Source organism: Phascolarctos cinereus, unplaced genomic scaffold (genome assembly GCF_003287225.1).
Source record: "Phascolarctos cinereus isolate Bilbo 61053 unplaced genomic scaffold, phaCin_HiC Scaffold_4;HRSCAF=312, whole genome shotgun sequence".
In the NCBI taxonomy this organism is placed as follows: domain Eukaryota; kingdom Metazoa; phylum Chordata; class Mammalia; order Diprotodontia; family Phascolarctidae; genus Phascolarctos; species Phascolarctos cinereus.
The window spans coordinates 327618859-327636838 of record NW_027555847.1 but is presented as its reverse complement, the minus strand read 5'-3'; positions in this window follow the sequence as shown (position 1 = coordinate 327636838).

The window sequence follows — 17980 nt, the reverse complement described above, 5'->3', positions numbered from 1 at the left end:
GTGTCCCCAAAAAAGTCTTAGCTTTAGTAGCTAAAACAGCACTCAGATTTTTGAGATCCCTTGTATATAGCATGTATATTATGCACATGCTATCTCTCCTAATGGCATGTAAGGGTAAGGATGATGTTATCACAGTAGGTCACAGAGTGATGAATTTTTTGGCTATAGCAACTCTCAAAGACCATATACCAAATTTTTGAGGGGTTGCAATTTGCATCTGTGCAGGGAGAACCCACACCATTGAAAGGACAGATTCTTGAAATATTGAAGCAGCCTAGCTTCTTCTAGAAGAGATGAAGCTAGCTGTGTTTTGTGATGGTTGGTATTCAAACTCAAATCTATCTATCTATCTATCTATCTATCTATCTATCTATCTATCTATCTATCTATCTATCTATATTTATATGATAGTACCACTTTCCTCAGGCAGCTAGGTGGTTGCAGTGACTAGAGTGCCGGTCCTGGAGATAGGAGGACTCATCTTCTTGAATCCAAATCTGGCCACAGACACTTGCTAGCTTTGTGACCCTGGGCAAGTCACTTCACCCTGTTTGCCTCAGTTTCCTAATCTGTAAAATGAGCTGGAGAAGGAAATGGCAAACCACTCCAGTATCTTTCTCAAGAAAAACCCAAATGGGATCACAAAGAGTTGGACACAACTGAAACAACTGAGCAGCAGTGAACCCATTTGAATATTCCCTCTAACGATGTATCCATGCCTGCCCATCCTGTGTAACTATCGTCTTTGTCCTCCCAAAAATTTGCCTCAGAGGGTCTACCCAATGTGCTGGAGGCCTCACTCACTTTCTCCTGATTTTGTGAAGATACCAATGGAGTACACTATTTTAACTCCATAGCATTTCTCATATATGCTCCCTTGTCTCCTCTGACACTGCCACCACTGTGGACCTCACTACCTCAGGCTTGACTACTGCAGTTGACCTTCTGGTGAGCTTCCCTGTTCCAAGTCTCTCCCCACTCCAGTCCATCCTCTACTCAGCTGCCAAAGTGTTCTCCCCAAACCACAGATCTGACCATATCACGTCCCTATTCAATAAACTCCAATGCCTCCCTATCACCTCCAGGATCAAATATAAAATCCTCTGTTTGGCATTCAAAGCCCTTCACAACCTGACTCTTTCCTGCCTTTCCAGCATTATTTTACCTTGCTCTCTTCCAGGTACTCTGTGATCCAGTGGCTTGGCTTCGTTTCTGTACCTTGCCACAAGACCCTCCATCTCCTAACCCCAGTCATTTTCACCAGCCATTCCCCTGGCCTGGCCTTCTCTCCCTCCTCATCTCTGCCTCCTGGCTTCCCTTGGCTTCCTTCAACTCCCAACTATAATCTCATCTTCTATGAGAAACCTTTCCTGGTTCCTCCTTAATGCTAGTTCCTTCCCTCTGTGATCATTTCCAATTTATCCTGTATATATCTTGTTTGTACAGTTATTTCTATGTTGTTTCCCTCATTAGACTGTGAGCTTCTTGAGAGCAGGGACTATCTTTTATCTTTCTTTTTAGCTCAGTGCCTAGCATAGTGACTGGCACACAGCAGGTGCTTAATAAATGCTGATTGGTTGACACAAGCTATCCACCTGTCATCGTTTGCCCTCCCCTGTTATCAGCCTTTTCTATCATACATATCCTCAATGACATTCTTTATTCCTGACTTCCTTCATTATGTTTTGGCCTCTTCACACTTACTATGTTCCTCTCCATTGAATTCTATGTGATATTATTCATTTTTAATTTCTTTAGAAGCTGTTTTCCATTTCTCTCATCTATATAACAGGGCTGGGAGAATACTGACATCAAAAAGATGGACTTTTTCTGAGAAAATTCTAGGATCATTAAAGGAACTTTTCTGTTTTCTGAAGGAGATCTAGTCTGCCCTCCTCCTTGCATTTAATTCTTTCCTCAACAAAGACTGATTCTCATACCTCATCATGGTGGGAGATAACTTGAATTCTTGGGGGCTTTGCCAGCAGGGCCCAAGGTCTGGCAGGTTTTACCATGTTGGAAAGATCCTGAGGATGGACAAAGTTGTTTTCCAAAGACAGGCCTAGCTAAATGGAGAGAAACTTATCACCGGTTAGATTAACCACTTGGCATCTTTGGCTGTGACAACCCATGAATATGATAGAGCGTAGCTTATAATGATCTTTGGGGTGGATGGATATTGGAGAGCAACAGGTGACAAAGTTATAAAGTGGTAGAGAGTAAGATCTAGGTATTGAAGAACTTGATGGCCAAAACAAGAGATTAAACTTTTGCCATCACAAATAGGACTGGGCTTCCCAACGGCCATCAAAGAGATTATTTTATGATTTTGTTTATATTTTGCATATACTTATACATGTACATGTCATCTCCCCCAATACAATATAAGCTCCTAGGGAATGGTTCATCTCTGTCTTTATATCCCCAGGGCTTGATACATGGTAGGTGCTAAATAAATGGTTATTAGGTTGTTTTGTTATTTTTAAAAATTACACACACACATATTTCAGTGAGCAAAAATTCACCTTCTAGGGGCAGCTAGGTGGTGCAGTGGATAGAGCACCAGCCCTGGAGTCAGGAGGACCTGAGGTCAAATCCGGCCTCAGACACTTGACACTTACTAGCTGTGTGACCCTGGGCAAGTCACTTAACCCCATTGCCTAGCCAAAAAAAAAAAAATTTCACCTTCTCACCTTCCCACTCCAATTGAGGATGAAAGAAAAACAAAATTCATTACAAACATGTATTCATCAAACAAAACAAATTCCTGAATTGGCCATGTCCAGTGTGTGTATGTGTGTGTGTGTGTGTGTGTGTGTGTGTGTGTGTGTATGTGTGTATGCCTCATTCTACCTCTAGATCAGGAAGTGTGTAGCATGTTTCATCATGTGTCCTTTGGAATCACGGTTGGTCATTATAGGGATCAGAGTTCCTAAGACTTTCAGTTGTTTCTCTTGACCATATTGTTGTCATAGTATACATTGCTCTGGTTCTGTCCACTTTACTCTGCATCAGTTCATACAGGTCTTCTCAGGTTTCTCTGAAACCATCCCTTTCATACTTTCTTACAGCGTAATATAGTCCATCACAATATATGCTTGTTTTTGATTGATTGGTACTCCAGTACCAGTCCTATTTTTAAAGAGAAGTTGTACCCAAAGTGTTGGCCTTATCTCTCTCTTGCTTCCTCAGATCTTTTCATCCCCATGTTGAGCCTTATATCTGTCCTAGCTTCTTGATAAATGTCTGCTTCTTGCTAGGCAGCTTCCCAAGAGCCTAGACCAACCCAGTCTAAATGCTACACAGTCCAAAAAGGTCCCCGTCTCTCATTTCTCATGGCATCCCTTTTGTAACTACCATGCCCATTCAGAGAGCATGCATCAGATCTTAGAGCTGAAAAGGACCTTAGAGATCATCTAGTCAAATTTCCAAGTTCCAGGTAAGCAAACTGAGGCACAGAGAAGTCATATGCCCTGCTCAAGGTCACACAGCTCATTAGTGGCAAAGGCAGAACCAGAACCCAGGTCTCCTAACTCAGAACTAGTTTAATGCTCTTGTGACTTCTCTGCTCTGCCTCCTTGGCAGCCCTACCCTGTTCCAAGGGTTAAACGGACACTCACTCTTTGAACTCTTTCCATTCCTTCCCCCCAGTCCTATGCATTATTTGTAATATCCTCTTAGAAGCTTAAAAATAACATTTATTTCCCCAATGATTTAGTACATTTCCATTTGGCAAACCTTATTTTTTCTTCCATGTGTTTCTAATGGAACAGAAACCAAAATGGCTTTTTAGTTTATTTCTTTCTTTGTGCATTGGTCTCATCAGTGTTGTCCTTCCTATTTGGGGAACTGTCTGTCCCTTAGAAGACAGCCTACCCCACTACATGACCAGGACTCAATGATGGCTACCATCTTGATATAAGACCTGCATAAAAAAGAAGCTCAATTTAATGGGTGAGGTGTTTGTGATGTGATGTTTTATACTCCTCATACCAACACAGTGGATTTCTTTTAGAAATAGGTAGACTCTAGTGACCATGTTTAGCTATAAACATTTACAAGTAGGTCAAGTCGTAAACTTAAACCATGTAACAGCATCCACTATTAAAATGAAATGGACTTTCTTTCAAAGATACAAATGAGGAAGGTTATGAAGTTCATTCTAAATGTATTTTAATCCTCCCAATGGTGGGTGCCTTCCCCCACAAAAATGACCTTATTTTTATTTTGTATATTCTTTTCCCCCCTTTTTTAAAAATAATGTATTTATTTTTAGTTTTCAACATTCATGTCCATAAGATTCTGAGTTTTAAATTTTCTCTCCCTCCTTCTTCTCCCCAAGATGGCATGCAGTCTGATGTAGGTTCTACTTACACATTCATATTAAGCATATTTTCACATTAGTCGTGAAGTAAAGAAGAATTAGAACTAATGGGAGGAACCACGAGATAGAAGAAACAAAACAAAACAACGAAAGAAAAGGGGAGCAAATAGTCTGCTTCCATCTGCATTCAGACTCCAGAGTTCTTTTTCTGGATGTGGATAGCAATTTCCATCTTGAGTCTTTTGGAGATGTCTTAGATCCTTGTATAGCTGAGAAGAGCTGAGTCTATCAAAGTCAGACATCGCACAATGTGGCTGTTACTGTGTACAAATCTTCTCCTGGTTCTGCTCATTTCACTCAGCATCAGTTCATAGAAGTCTTTCCAGGTTTTTCTGAAGTCTGCCTGTTCATCATTTCTTATAGCACAATAGTATTCTATTACATTCATATACCACTACTTGTTCAGCCATCCCCCAATTGATGGGCATCCCTTCAATTTCCAGTTCTTTGCCACCACAAAAAGAGCTGCTACAAATATTTTTGAATGTGTGGATCCTTTTCTCATTTATATGATGTCTTTGGGATACAGACCTAGAAGTGGTATTTCTGGGTCACAGGGTTATTTTGTATATTCTTGTATATGTATGTGCTATCTACCCCCATAGCAGGTAAGCTCCCTGAACCAGGGGCTATTGTCCATTTTTGTCTTTCTGTTGATCACATCTGATACAGGGCTTTACTTGCTCGTAGTAGACACTTAATAAATGCTTGTTGGCTAACTGATTAATTCTTTCAACACTTTCTCAGTGACACAGATTCATTGATAAACTATTGAAACAATTACAAGTTCCTCTTGAGAATGTCAATTTGCAGTAAATGGCTAACACTGGAACTTAAAAATGGTTATCAATCAACAAACATGTCTTTAGTACCTTCTATGTGCCAGACACTGAGATAGGTGCTGGGGATTTAAAGACAAGGCAGTACCTGCACCAGGAGTTTACAATTTAGTTCAGGAAGGACAGCTTGTCCATACAGAGGGATGTGCACTATATAGATATAGATATAGATATAGATATAGATATAGATATAGATATAGATATAGATATAGATATAGATATAGATATAGATATAGATATAGATATAGATATAGATATAGATATAGATACACATACATACATATATATGTAATACGTATATGTATATATAATATATATTATACATATATTTGTGTATGTATGTATGATAAATACAAAGTGATTAGGGAAAGGGGTGAACTGCCCACTAAATGGCCACAATGGAGTTTTTTTTTAATCATACTATAATCATAAGAAATGTAGATTCAGTAATTTGAATGGATACCTGGGTTCAAATCCCACTTCTGATGCATACTACCTATATGACCTTGAGTAAATCATTTAACTTCCCTGAATCTTGTTTCGTTGTCTGTAAAATGGAAGAGCTGGGCAAGATGGTCTTCGAGGTCCCTTCCAGCTCTAACATTTTGATTTGTGCATCTTATGCCTTTACGTTATGTCTACAGTAGTCATGGTTCAAGCTACAAGTTGTAAGAATGTTTACCTCCAGGGTTTGTTTCAATATCTTTTTTTATTGAAAAGGAAATCATGTGGGACTAGTTTAAACTATTGGAGATGTATTGGTCTCAATAAATCAATTAATCAAGTGCTCTTTATGGGGAAAATCCAGACATGCTCTGTTTGGCACGGGAGCCCAAAACGATGAAAAGGTCTGGCACGTAAAGCTGGAAGATCCATCTCTCATTCCTCAGTTAACCTGTTATGCTAGGCAGCCCAAGTATTACTGGAAATTTTACAGGCAACACTGATGATGCTAAAGTAGGCTTAGAGCAGGTGAATGTCTCCAACTAGCTCCCAGATGATTATGGCTGAACCTTCCTCTCCCAAAGTTCCTTTCTCAAGGCACTGGAACTTGATTTTCAGAAATAAAAATCATTGACATTTCTTTGTGCTTTGAGGCTTACACAGCTCTGTACATACATTATTTCACTTGATTTTCAGAAAGGCTCCTGGGGCTCAATAGTTACTGAAGTAACCCTCTCTCTACACTGAATAATCAACACATGCCTTTCTGAGAAGCAACCACAGACAAAATTCCTTTTGGGGCCTTTATTTCATGAAATAGCATTCTTCAAGGTTCTCCATAGCTTCCAGCTTTTATTTTTCTGTGAAAAGCCACAAATGGGTTTTTTGTTGTTGTTGTTGTTGTTTTGGGGAGTTTTATTTTTTTGGGTTTTGTTTTGCTTTTGCTTCAGGGAAATGCACTTTCTGAACAAAGAGGTGGTATTTTTTCCCCTTGTAGTTCTTGACAGACTTCGTCCTGTACCTGACAGCCATAAGGTAGGAAAACAGCCCGGTTATTGAAAGAGGCATTTTGTTCTTGGTCTCACCATTCAATATCATAGGGTGTGATGAAAACTGGAACAAATATGGAAATCACTAAGATGCCAGAACATTACATTAAAAAAATGGAATTATTTGAGTCAATCTGGAATGTCTGGTTCCTTCAGCTTAGGCCTCATGGGTAGCATTGTGCTTCAAAAACAACTTGAATAGGCTACCAGGATTCCAGAAGGGTAACATAATCTTGTACCTTTGTGAAGAGATGCTTATCTTTGTCCACTGTTAGCAAAGAAGGGCTGGATTCCTCCACCTTTTCATGTTTCAAAATGAAAATTGTTCAAATAAGTTCCAAACCTGAAAGGAATTTGAAAACAAGAGAATGTGTGTATGTGGTCAGGGGATAGGGGGGAGTGGGTGGTATTTTCTTAGCTCCTGCCAGTTCATGCTGGGAGTAGTTTAAAATAAATGCCCCCATGGTGAGTGAGACTGTGCTCCCAGAGCTGTGGAAATGTAGAGGATTTGAGAGAAATTACTTTAATCCTCCATACTTCTCCCTAAAAGGGGGGAAATATGCTCTGGCCCTTAGATACCAGTCTTAGGAGGGAGTAAGCTGAGGTTCAAGACATGTTCCTTGGCTGCAACTCTACTTCCCTTTCTGGTAAGTGGGGACGATTTTCCAGACTTATTTGGAAGTACCTGAACAATGACACTTGAAGTGAGAGACTATGGACATGGATGTAAATTGTTGATTTTGATATAGGAGCCATAGACTATTTACGCAGCTTTCGTGGGGAAGCTCAGCTAGGGATAGCTAACCTCAAAGTAGTGACACACTCTAGAAAAACAACTTCGAAGGAATAATTCTGCTCTTGATCTCAGGACAACTGTGTGACCTACCCAATTCTTTGCAGGGAGATTGTTGTACACATACTGTGTTAGCAATGCCTTTATCTCTTGGGCAAGAGTTTAGAGAATTGTGTAAACATCTTGTCATCTAATTTAGTGATGTGTGAACTGATGTGAGAGATTACTGCATTCATTCCTAGTGAGGCTGGCAGCTTTACTATCTTATATACTCCATATTTCCTTGTGATGGACTTTGGTATCCTCTACACCTTCTTTGACACTTTTGAGACACTCTCCTCGTTGCAAGTTGATTCCAATCATTGGTAGAACTTTCGATAGGAGGTATCCTCATCATTGGTGGTAGAACTGAACATGGATCTTAGTAGAAGGGCACATTACTAAAAGCATGAGGCTACTTTTAACTAGAATCAATAGGAGGGGCATTCAACCAGGGTTTCTGAAGTACTTACTTTTACCTCACTGACTCTCTTCCGTTCCATTGGGCTGTTTGAACTGGTTCTCTGTCTTGGGTTTCTCCTATCTGGAAGGATGGAGTAGTAAGAGAGTCTGGAAAGCCCTCCACCCCTCAGTTTTTCTGTTGGAAGAGACAGACTCAAGGCTACCCTTCTTCTGAGTGGAGGAGGAAAAAGAAATCTCTCTTCCTCCCCATTCTGCCCCATTCCAGCTGGAGTGGGGAAGCCCTCATGTTCGGGCAGCCTCAGTAGGCTAGGGAAAAGTATTGCTCTATTAATCATTGGACATTTCATATGCTTAGGATTACTGTTATGAATTCTATGTTTATTATGTAGGAGTAATTTTAATAGATTCTTTTTCAATTCTTTGTTAGAAGGGATGGATAATATATTTAGAAATGAATATGACAAAAAATGATGCCAACAACATACAAAATAAGAAAAAAGCTTTTAGTAATATCATATTACTTGACTGAATGTCTGTCATCTGACAACCAGCCTAGCTAAATTCAGGGAAGTTAATCCCCAGGGTGGCTCTAGGGTAATTGTTCATTTATAGCAACTAGGTGACAGGAGGATTGCTACTTGATTTTAGGAGAGTTCACCCACATCAATGAAATTACAGATCCTTGAAGTATATATATACACATATATATGTGTATGTATATATACACATATATATGTGTATGTATATATATGTGTGTATGTATATATACACATATATGTGTGTATGTATATATATATGTGTATGTATGTATATATATATGCTTAAAACATCCTTTTAAAAATATTTTATTTCATTAAATATTTCCCAATTACACATAAAACATTTTCAACAATTTTTTTTAAATGTTGAGTTCCAAATTCTCTTCCTCCTTTCAGTCCTCCTTCTTGAGAAGGCAAGAAACTTGATATAGATTATACATGTGAAGTCATGCAAAACATATTTCTGTATTAGCCATGTTACAGAAGAAAACACAAACAAAATGAAATGATAAAAATTAGAACAGCTTTAAAAAAATATGTTTCAATCTACATTCAGAGTTCATCAGTTCTCTCCCTGTGAAGGTAGATAGCATTTTTCATCATGGGTCCTTTGGAATTATCTTGGATCATTGTCAATAGTGATTTATAGTATTTTTTCCTGTGGTTATTGATTGCTTTGTTTTCTTTTCTAAAAACTGCCTATTTGTATCCTTTGACCATTTATCAACTGAGGAATGGCTCTTTTTTTTATAAACTTGGCTTAGTTTCCTATATATTTGAGAAATAAGGACTTTGTCAGAGAAACTTGCTGTTAAGTTTTTTTCCCCCAGTTTCCTGTTTTCCTTCTAATTTTGTCTGCATTAGTTTTGTCTGGGCAAAAGCTCTTTAACTTCATGTAATCAATGTAATTTCTTTTACTTCGCATAATCCACTCTTTCACTTGTTGGTCATAAGCTTTTTCCTTATCCATAAATCTGTCAGATACATTTTTCCACACTCCCCTAATTTACTTATGATATCACCCTTCATGTCTAACTCATTTAACCATTTTAACCTTATCTTGGTATATGATGTGAAATGGTGGTCTATGCCTAGTTTCTGCCAAACTGCTCTCCAATTTTCCCAGTAATTTTTGTCAAATGATGAGCTCTTCTTCCAAAGCTTGGATCTTTGGATTTCTCAAACACTAGATTACTACAGTCATTTGCTACCGTGCATTGTGTACCTAATCTATTCCACTGATCCACCACTCTGTTTCTTAGCCAGTGCCAGATTACTATTTTGGAATATAGTTTGAAATCTGGAACTGTTAGGCTGCCTTCCTTAACATTTTTTTCATTGATATTCTTGATCTTTTTGTTCTTTCACATGAATTTTGTTATTATTTTTTCTAGTTCTGTAAAATAATTCTTTAGTAATTTGATTGGCATGGCAATATTTTTATATTGGCTTGCCCTTCTCATGAGCGACTAATATTTCTCCAGTTATTTAGATCTGTCTTTGTTTGTACAAAAAGTGTTTTGCAATTGTATTCATATAATTTCTGAGTTTGTCTTGGCAGCTAGACTCCCAAGTTATTTTGTACTGTCTGCAATTATTTTAAATAGAATTTCTCTTTCTTTTCTCTTGCTGCTAGGTTTTGTTGGTAGTATATAGGAATGCTGATGATTTATGTAAGTATATTTATATTATATTACATTATATATTATATTATATTATATTACATTACATTATATTATATTATATTATATTATATTATATTATATTATATTATATTATATTATATTATATTATATTATATTATATTATATTATATTATATTATATTATATTATATTATATTATATTATATTATATTATATCATATCATATTATATTGTATTGTATTGTATTATATTTTACAACTTTGCTAAAGTTGTTATTTCAACTAGGGGTTTTTTTATTCTATTTTTTTTTAACTTTTTTAGGCAATTGGGGTTAAGTGACTTGCCCAAGGTCACACAGCTAGTAAGTGTCAAGTGTTCAGTCTGAGGTCAGATTTGAACTCAGGTCCTCCTGACTTCAAGGCCGGTGCTCTATCCACTGTGCCACCCAGCTGCCCCTATTTCAACCAGTTTTTTAGTTGATTCTCTATGGTTCTCTAAGTATACCATCATATCATCTGCAAAGAGAGATAGTTTTGTTTCCTCATTGCCTATTTTTATTCTTTTAATCTTTTACTTGTCTTGTTGCTATAGCTAGCATTTCTAATGTAATATTGAATAATAGTGGAAATAATGCAGATCCTTGCTTCATTCCTGATCTTTTTGGGAAGCAAGTTTATCCCAGTTACAAATAATGCTTGCTCTTGGTTTTAGGTTGATACTACTTGTCGTTGTCAGGAAGTCTCCATTGATTCTTATGCTTTCTATTGTTTTTAATAGGAATGGGTGTTGCCAGAGCCTGCTGATTTCACCTTTGTAACATCTCTCAAACATGTGCCTTCTCTCCCTTGACACTACCATCATTCTGATGCAGGCCCTCATAACCTCATGACTAGACTATTGAAATAGCCTCTTGGTGGGTCTGCCTTTCCCCAATACAATGCAACCTCCATTCAGCCACCAGAGTGATTTTCCTGAAGTACAAGTCGAACCATGTCACTCCCAACCCTATCCCCATCCCCAACATACACACTCAGTAAATTCCACTGGCTCCCTATAGTAAATTCCACTGGCTCCCTATCACCTGAAATATCACATACAAAATCTTCAAAGCCCTTCATAACATAGGCCCCTCCTACCTTTCTACTCTTCTTACACCTTATTTCCTGCCACATATTCTTTGATCCAGTGACGTTATCCTCCTTGCTGTTCCATGAACTAGACACTCCGTTCCTTTGCTATCAATGTTTTCTCTGGATATCTCCCACTCCTGAAATGCCCTCCTTCCTCATTCCAGCCTCTTGCCTTCCTCAGCATTCTTGGAAGTCCCAATTGAAATTCCATGTACTACAAAGAACCTTTCTCAACCCCTCCTAACTCTAGTATCTTCTTTCTTTTAATTATTTCTTATTTGTTCTGTATATAGCTTGTTTGTATATATTTGTTTGCTTGCTATCTCTACCATTAGAGTGTGAGCTCCTTGAGGGCAGGGACGTTTTTTGCTTCTTTCTGTATCTCCAATGCTTAGCAAAGTGCCTGGCATATGGTAGGCTCTTTTTTTTTTTTGAGCTTTTATTCCTTTTTTTTAATTTAAAAAAATTTATGACGTTTTAAGGTTTATAGCACTGTCTTTTTTGGTAAAAATTTTAATTTATTTTAAACATAAATACAAAATGTAAAAAGAAAAGCAGAACACAGAAGAACATAAGAGAAGATTCGATGTAAAACAATAAATTTCCATTTCAAGAAAACCTATATAATAAATAGTACACATTGTTTCCAGTGCTGCCCAGCTTTTCTTTGCTTCCTTGTATGCTTTCTTTTGTTCTTAGGTGTGTACTTTTTACTTTATTTTTCCCCTCCCTCCCCCCAGCCTTAAAGAAGGCTACAATTAAGCATGGATGCATATCTGTATCTATATATGTATCTATGTACGTACATATACTTCGATATCTATAAACACACATAACATATATACACACATACACTCATACACATGCATGTAAGACCATACTATGCTTATTTCCACTTGTCATCTGTTTCTCTGAAGGTAGATAGCATAGATGGTAGAAGGTAGATAGTCCAAGTCTTTCCACGCTTTTCTAAATCAACCAGCTCATTATTTTCTACATCACAGCAGTATTCCAATATAATCAAATCCTCTCTGAGAGATTGTCTATGAAAGTTTTTCTCCAATTTTCTGCTTTCATTTTATTCTTGGCTGCATAAGTTTATACAAGAAAATTTTAATTAAAAAGAATCAAAATTGTCCATTTTATACTTTAATAATGTTCTTGTCTTGTAATATACTGCATCTAATATAATGATACTGCTAAGTCTGCTTCCTTTACATCTTTTTTCCCTGGTTTCTTTGAAGTTCTTGACCTTTTGTTCTTCCAAATGAACTTTGTTATTATTTTTTCTAACTCAGTAAGATCATTTTTTTTAGTAATTTAATTGGGATGACATTGAATAAATAGATTAGTTGGATAAAATTGTTATTTTTTTTTTTACTATATTGGCTTTACCTACCCATGAACAATAAATATTATCTGACTTTATTTGTATAAAAAGTATTTTATATTTATATTTATATAGTTCCTGTGTCTGTTTTGGCAGATATACTTTCAGGTATTTTTTACTGTCTAGTTATTTTAAATGGTCTAAAACAATATTGAACAATATTGCTGAAGCGTTAGTATAGTTTCCCTATTTTTCTCTTATGATTAAATCTATTTTAGCTTAAGCCTTTTTTTGAGATCATGAATTCTCCCACTGCTTTTTTTACCTGATAAATTCTATTCCTGGCCTTATTTTCATAAGTATCTCCCATTTTTACAGCATTTCCTGAAAACAACATAATGTTGAATTGAAATTTTTAATCTGCTCTCCATTTCCATTTTGTGGGCAAATTCATCACATTCACATTCTAAGCTTGTGTATTTTCTTCCTTCCTATTTTTCCTCGCTATCCTTCTCACCCTATTTCTATCCCTCCTCACTCTTCTGCTTTATTTCTACCCACTACCTTGCCCTCCTATTCCTTAACCTACCCACCCCTCCAAGAGTCCCCGTCTTATCCTCTCCCCTCCACCCTATCTTCTTGCCCTCATTTCTTTTTGAATTTAGAAGACTTTCACACCCGTATATATGTATATGTATACACACACACACACACACACACACACACACACGCATATATATGTGTATATATGCGTGTGTGTGTGTGTGTGTGTATTTCCCTTTAACTCATTCCCAATGAGAGTAAGTCTCCAGGACTACCTGCCCTCCCCTCTATTAACTTCTGTATCGAATCTTCTTTTTATGCCCCATTTGCGTGAGTTAATTACTCCCTTTTATCTCTCCCTACAGTTTTATGTTTTTTAGAATCACCCCATCATACTCAGGTCAGCCCAAGCCTTCCTTTCAAACTATCCAAATAATAATGACAGTCATAACAGTGCTGATAATATTTTCGTATATAAGAAGTAAATAATTTAACCTTATTTAGTCCCTCATAATTTTTCTTCAGTGTTTATCTTATATTGCTCCTGGATGTTATATATTGAATTTTACCTTGAGTTCTGCTGTTTTTATCACAAATACCTGAAAGTTTTTCGGTTCATTACATGTCCTTTTTCTTTTCATTTAGGATTATACTTAACTTTGCTGAGTAAGTTGCCCTTCGTCATAACCCCAGCTCTTTTGCTCTATGAAATATCATATTCCAGGACCTAGGGTCCTTCAAAGTAGTAGCTGCTAGGTCTGGTGCAATCCTCATTATAGCTCCATGATATTTAAATTATTTATTTCTTGTTGCTTCTAATATTTTCCCCTAAACCTGGGAGCTTTGAAACTTGGCTATGATATTCCTGTAAGTTTTCCTCGTAAGATCTTTTTCAGGTGGTGATCAGTAGATTTTTTTTTTCTATTTTTGCTTTGCCTTCCTGTTCTAGAATTTCAGGGCAATTTTCCTTGATAATTTTTTGTACTATTGTATCAAGATTATTTTTTTAATCATACTTTTCAGGTAGTCTGACTATTCTTATATTATTTCTCCCCAATCTATTCTCCAGATTAGTGTTTTCTGATGAGATGTTTCACATTCTCTTCTATTTTTTTATTCTTTTGATTTTGTTTTATTTTTTCTTGTTGTCTGAGAATATCATGGGCTTCCCTTTGCCCAGTTCTAGTTTTCAAGGAATTATTTTCTTCCTTAAGTTTTTAATTCTCTATTTCAAATTGGTTGACTTTCTTTTCATAATTTTCTTAATTTTCTTAGATTGCTCTTATTTTTTTTTCTAATTTTTCCTCAATCTTTCTTATTTGATTTTTAAAGTCCTTTTAAAGTTCTTCCAAGACCTCTTTTTATACTTGGAACCATTTGACATTTATCATTGAAAATGGAGTGGCTTTTTTAGCTGCATTATCTTCCTCTGAATAAGAACCCATATCTTCTCTGTCCCCATAGTAACTAACTATGGTTGGGTTCTTTCTCATTTGCCCGTTCATTTTTATTTTTTTATGTTTGTTTTATTTTGTTTTTAACAGCTATTAGTATAATTGAGTTCTAGTCCCGAGGTGTGGGAAATGATGTCCCAAGCCTCGGGGCCTTCTTACTCTTGTTTTCTGAGTTCTGTCCCAGGGCTCAACCTTGGGCTCTGCTTTCCACGCCCAAGCCATAGCTAGGGCCCCCAGCCACGCTGTCCCATGAATGATCCTGCTCCCTGTGGTCCCTCTGGTGGCTGCAAACTCTTTGTCTGTCCTGGGACTGAAACCAGGGACTCTGCTCTCCGGCAAGTGCCCACAGTCAGCTGGGTCTCCGCCCCTCTGCTACTGCACTCAGCAGGTGTGTGCTAGCTCCTTCTCCCCCGCAGCAGTGGCATCTGGTCAGCGCAGCTGTGCTTGATGTCCCTTGGCAGGGGAAGGTCCTTCAGTCTCTTAGGCGGCATCACCTTCCCACACTCTCCACTGTCAGTGAGATGAAAGTTTCGAAGGCTGAGGCTGCCTCCCCAACCCTAGCTGCCCCCAGGTCTTGTTGTTTGTCGATTCTGCCTAGTGAACACTTCACTCAAGCTGAACCTCTGCCCCTAGAAGTGGGATCTTTCCTGGGATCTTCTGAGGAGATCTGTCTTAGGAGAACACTTGCTTTACCCTGACTTTTGTTTGTTTCTGCTGCTCTACATTCCCTCTGAGGTGATGTTCTGTCTTTTTTCTGTGAAGGAAATTTGGAGAGCCCAAAGTTTCCTGACTTACTCTGCCTTCTTCCCAGAATCCTCTCATTATATAGTAGGCTCTTAATAAATGTTTTTTCAGGGACATCTAGGTGGCGCAGTAGAAAGAGCTATGGCCTTGGAGTCAGGAGAATTTGAGTTCAAATGCAGCCTCAGCCACACAACACTTACTAGCTGTGTGACCCTGGGCAAGTCACTTAACCCCATTGCCTAACAAAAACAAAACAAAAAGAAATTAAACAAAATAAAGCTTAAAAAAAATAAATGTTTTTTGACTAACTAGCAAAGAAGTAGAAACAAAGTTGCTGTCCACTGAATGAAAAATGGCTAGACAAAGTATGATATAAAAATGTAATGGAAGAAACAATGAATGTGAATATGAAGGACCTGAAAAGGCATAAGGAGACATATATATGCAGAGTAAAGTGAGAATGACTGGAAGACCAATACAGACTTTAACTGCAAAAATATGAATAGAGGGGCAGCTAGGTGGCGTAGTGGATAGAGCACCGGCCCTGAAGTCAGGAGGACCTGAGTTCAAATCCAGCTTCAGACCAAACACTTGACATTTACTAGCTGTGTGACCCTGGGCAAGTCACTTAACCCCAATTGCCTAAAAAAAAAATTTGAATAGAATTTGGGGACTATGGGTGTAGTATATTATCTAATCTGTCAGACTAGATTGTTATATCCGTTTTGCTGATTCATACGTTCATTATTGCTTTGATAATTTTCTACATAGTGTTTTTGTTATTGATATGGTCAGTTATGCTGATAATTTTCCTAATACTGAATCAGCTCTGCATTCCTGCTATAAATCATACCTTACCATAGTTGTAGGATCTTTGTGATATATTCCTGTAATCTCCTTGCTAGTATTTTATTTAAATTTTTTGCATAGATAGCCATTAGGGAAATTGGTCTATAAATTTCTTTCTCTGTTTTTGCTTTCCCTGGTTTAGGTATCAAAACCATATTTGTGTCATAAAAGGAATTCGGTAGGACTATTTCTTTACCTATATTTTCAGATAGCTTATTATTGTTCCTCAAATGCTTGGTAGAATTCATTTATCAATCCATCCAGTCCTGGGGATTTTTTCCTAGGGAGCTCACTGACAACTTATTCAATTTCTTTTTCTAAGATAGGGTTATTTAATTATTCTGTTTCCTCTTCTGTTAATCTGGGCATTTTAAATTTTTGCAAATGTTCATCTATTTTACTTAGATTGTCAGTTTTACTGGCATATAATTGGGCAAAATGACTCCTAATAATTACTTTAATGTCATCTTCATTAGTGATGCATTTACTCTTTTTATTTTTCATATTAGTAATTTGGTTTTCTTTCTTTTTTAAAAATCAAACTAACCAATGTTTCATCTATTTTATTGGGTTTTTTTTTTTTTGTAAATCCAGCTACTAGTTTTATTTATTAGGGTTTTTTTTTTCATTTTTAATTATGTTAATCTCTCCTTTGATTTTCAAGATTTCCATTTTGGCGTTTTATTTTGGCAGTTAGTTTCACACCCAATTCATTGTTCTGCTCTTTCTTTTCTTTTTGTGTACAATACATAGTCAGTTTTTGTGAAGGTACCATGTACAGCTGAGAAAAAGGTATACTCCTCTCTGTTCTCATTCAGTTTTCTCCAGGGATCTGTCATCTCTAACTTTTCTAAGATTCTTTTCATCTACTTAACTTCTTTCTTATTTATTTTGTGGTTAGATTTATCTAGCTCTGAGAGAGGAAAGTTGAGGTTCCCCACTAATATAGTTTTACTGTCTATTTCCTCCCGTAATTCATTTAACTTCTTCTTTAAGAATTAGGATGCCAAACCTTTTGGTGCATATATGTTTAGTATTTATATTACTTCATTGTCTATGATTCCTTTTAGCAAGATGTAGTTTCCCTGCCTATCCCTTTTAATTATATCTATTTTTGCTTTTGCTTTGTCTGAAATCATGATTGTTACTTCTGCCTTTTTTACTTCAGCTGAGCATAATAGATTCTGCTCCAGTCTCTTTTTAAACTCTCTGTATCTCTCTTGTTTCAACTGTGCTTCTTATAAACATGTTGTTGGATTCTGGTTTTCATTCTGCTCTCCATTTCTGTTTTATGGGTGAATACATCCCATTCACATTCACAATCATGATTACTAACTCTGTATTTCCCTCTATCCTATTTTCTTCTGTTTATTGTTTTCTCTCTTTTTGTCCTGTTTCTCCTCAGAAGTCTGCTTTGCTTCTGACCACAGCCCTCTTTTATCTGCCCTTCTGTTTATCACCTCCCCCCCCCATTTCTCTTATCTCTTTTCCCTCTTAATTCTCTGTTGGGTAATGTTGGGTAAGATATATTTCTATTACCAATTGAGTGTATGTATACACACACACACACACACACACACACACACATTTTACCTCTCTAAATCAATTTAGTTGTGAGTGTGGTTCAAGCATTTCCCACACTGCCTCCCCCCATTTTCTTATTCACTGTAAAAGCTCTTCCTTACGTGTCTCTTTAATGTGAGATAATTTCCCTCCTTTTTCCTCTCTCTTCCCCCTTTTCTCAGGGAATCCTTCTTTCTCACCTATCCATTTTT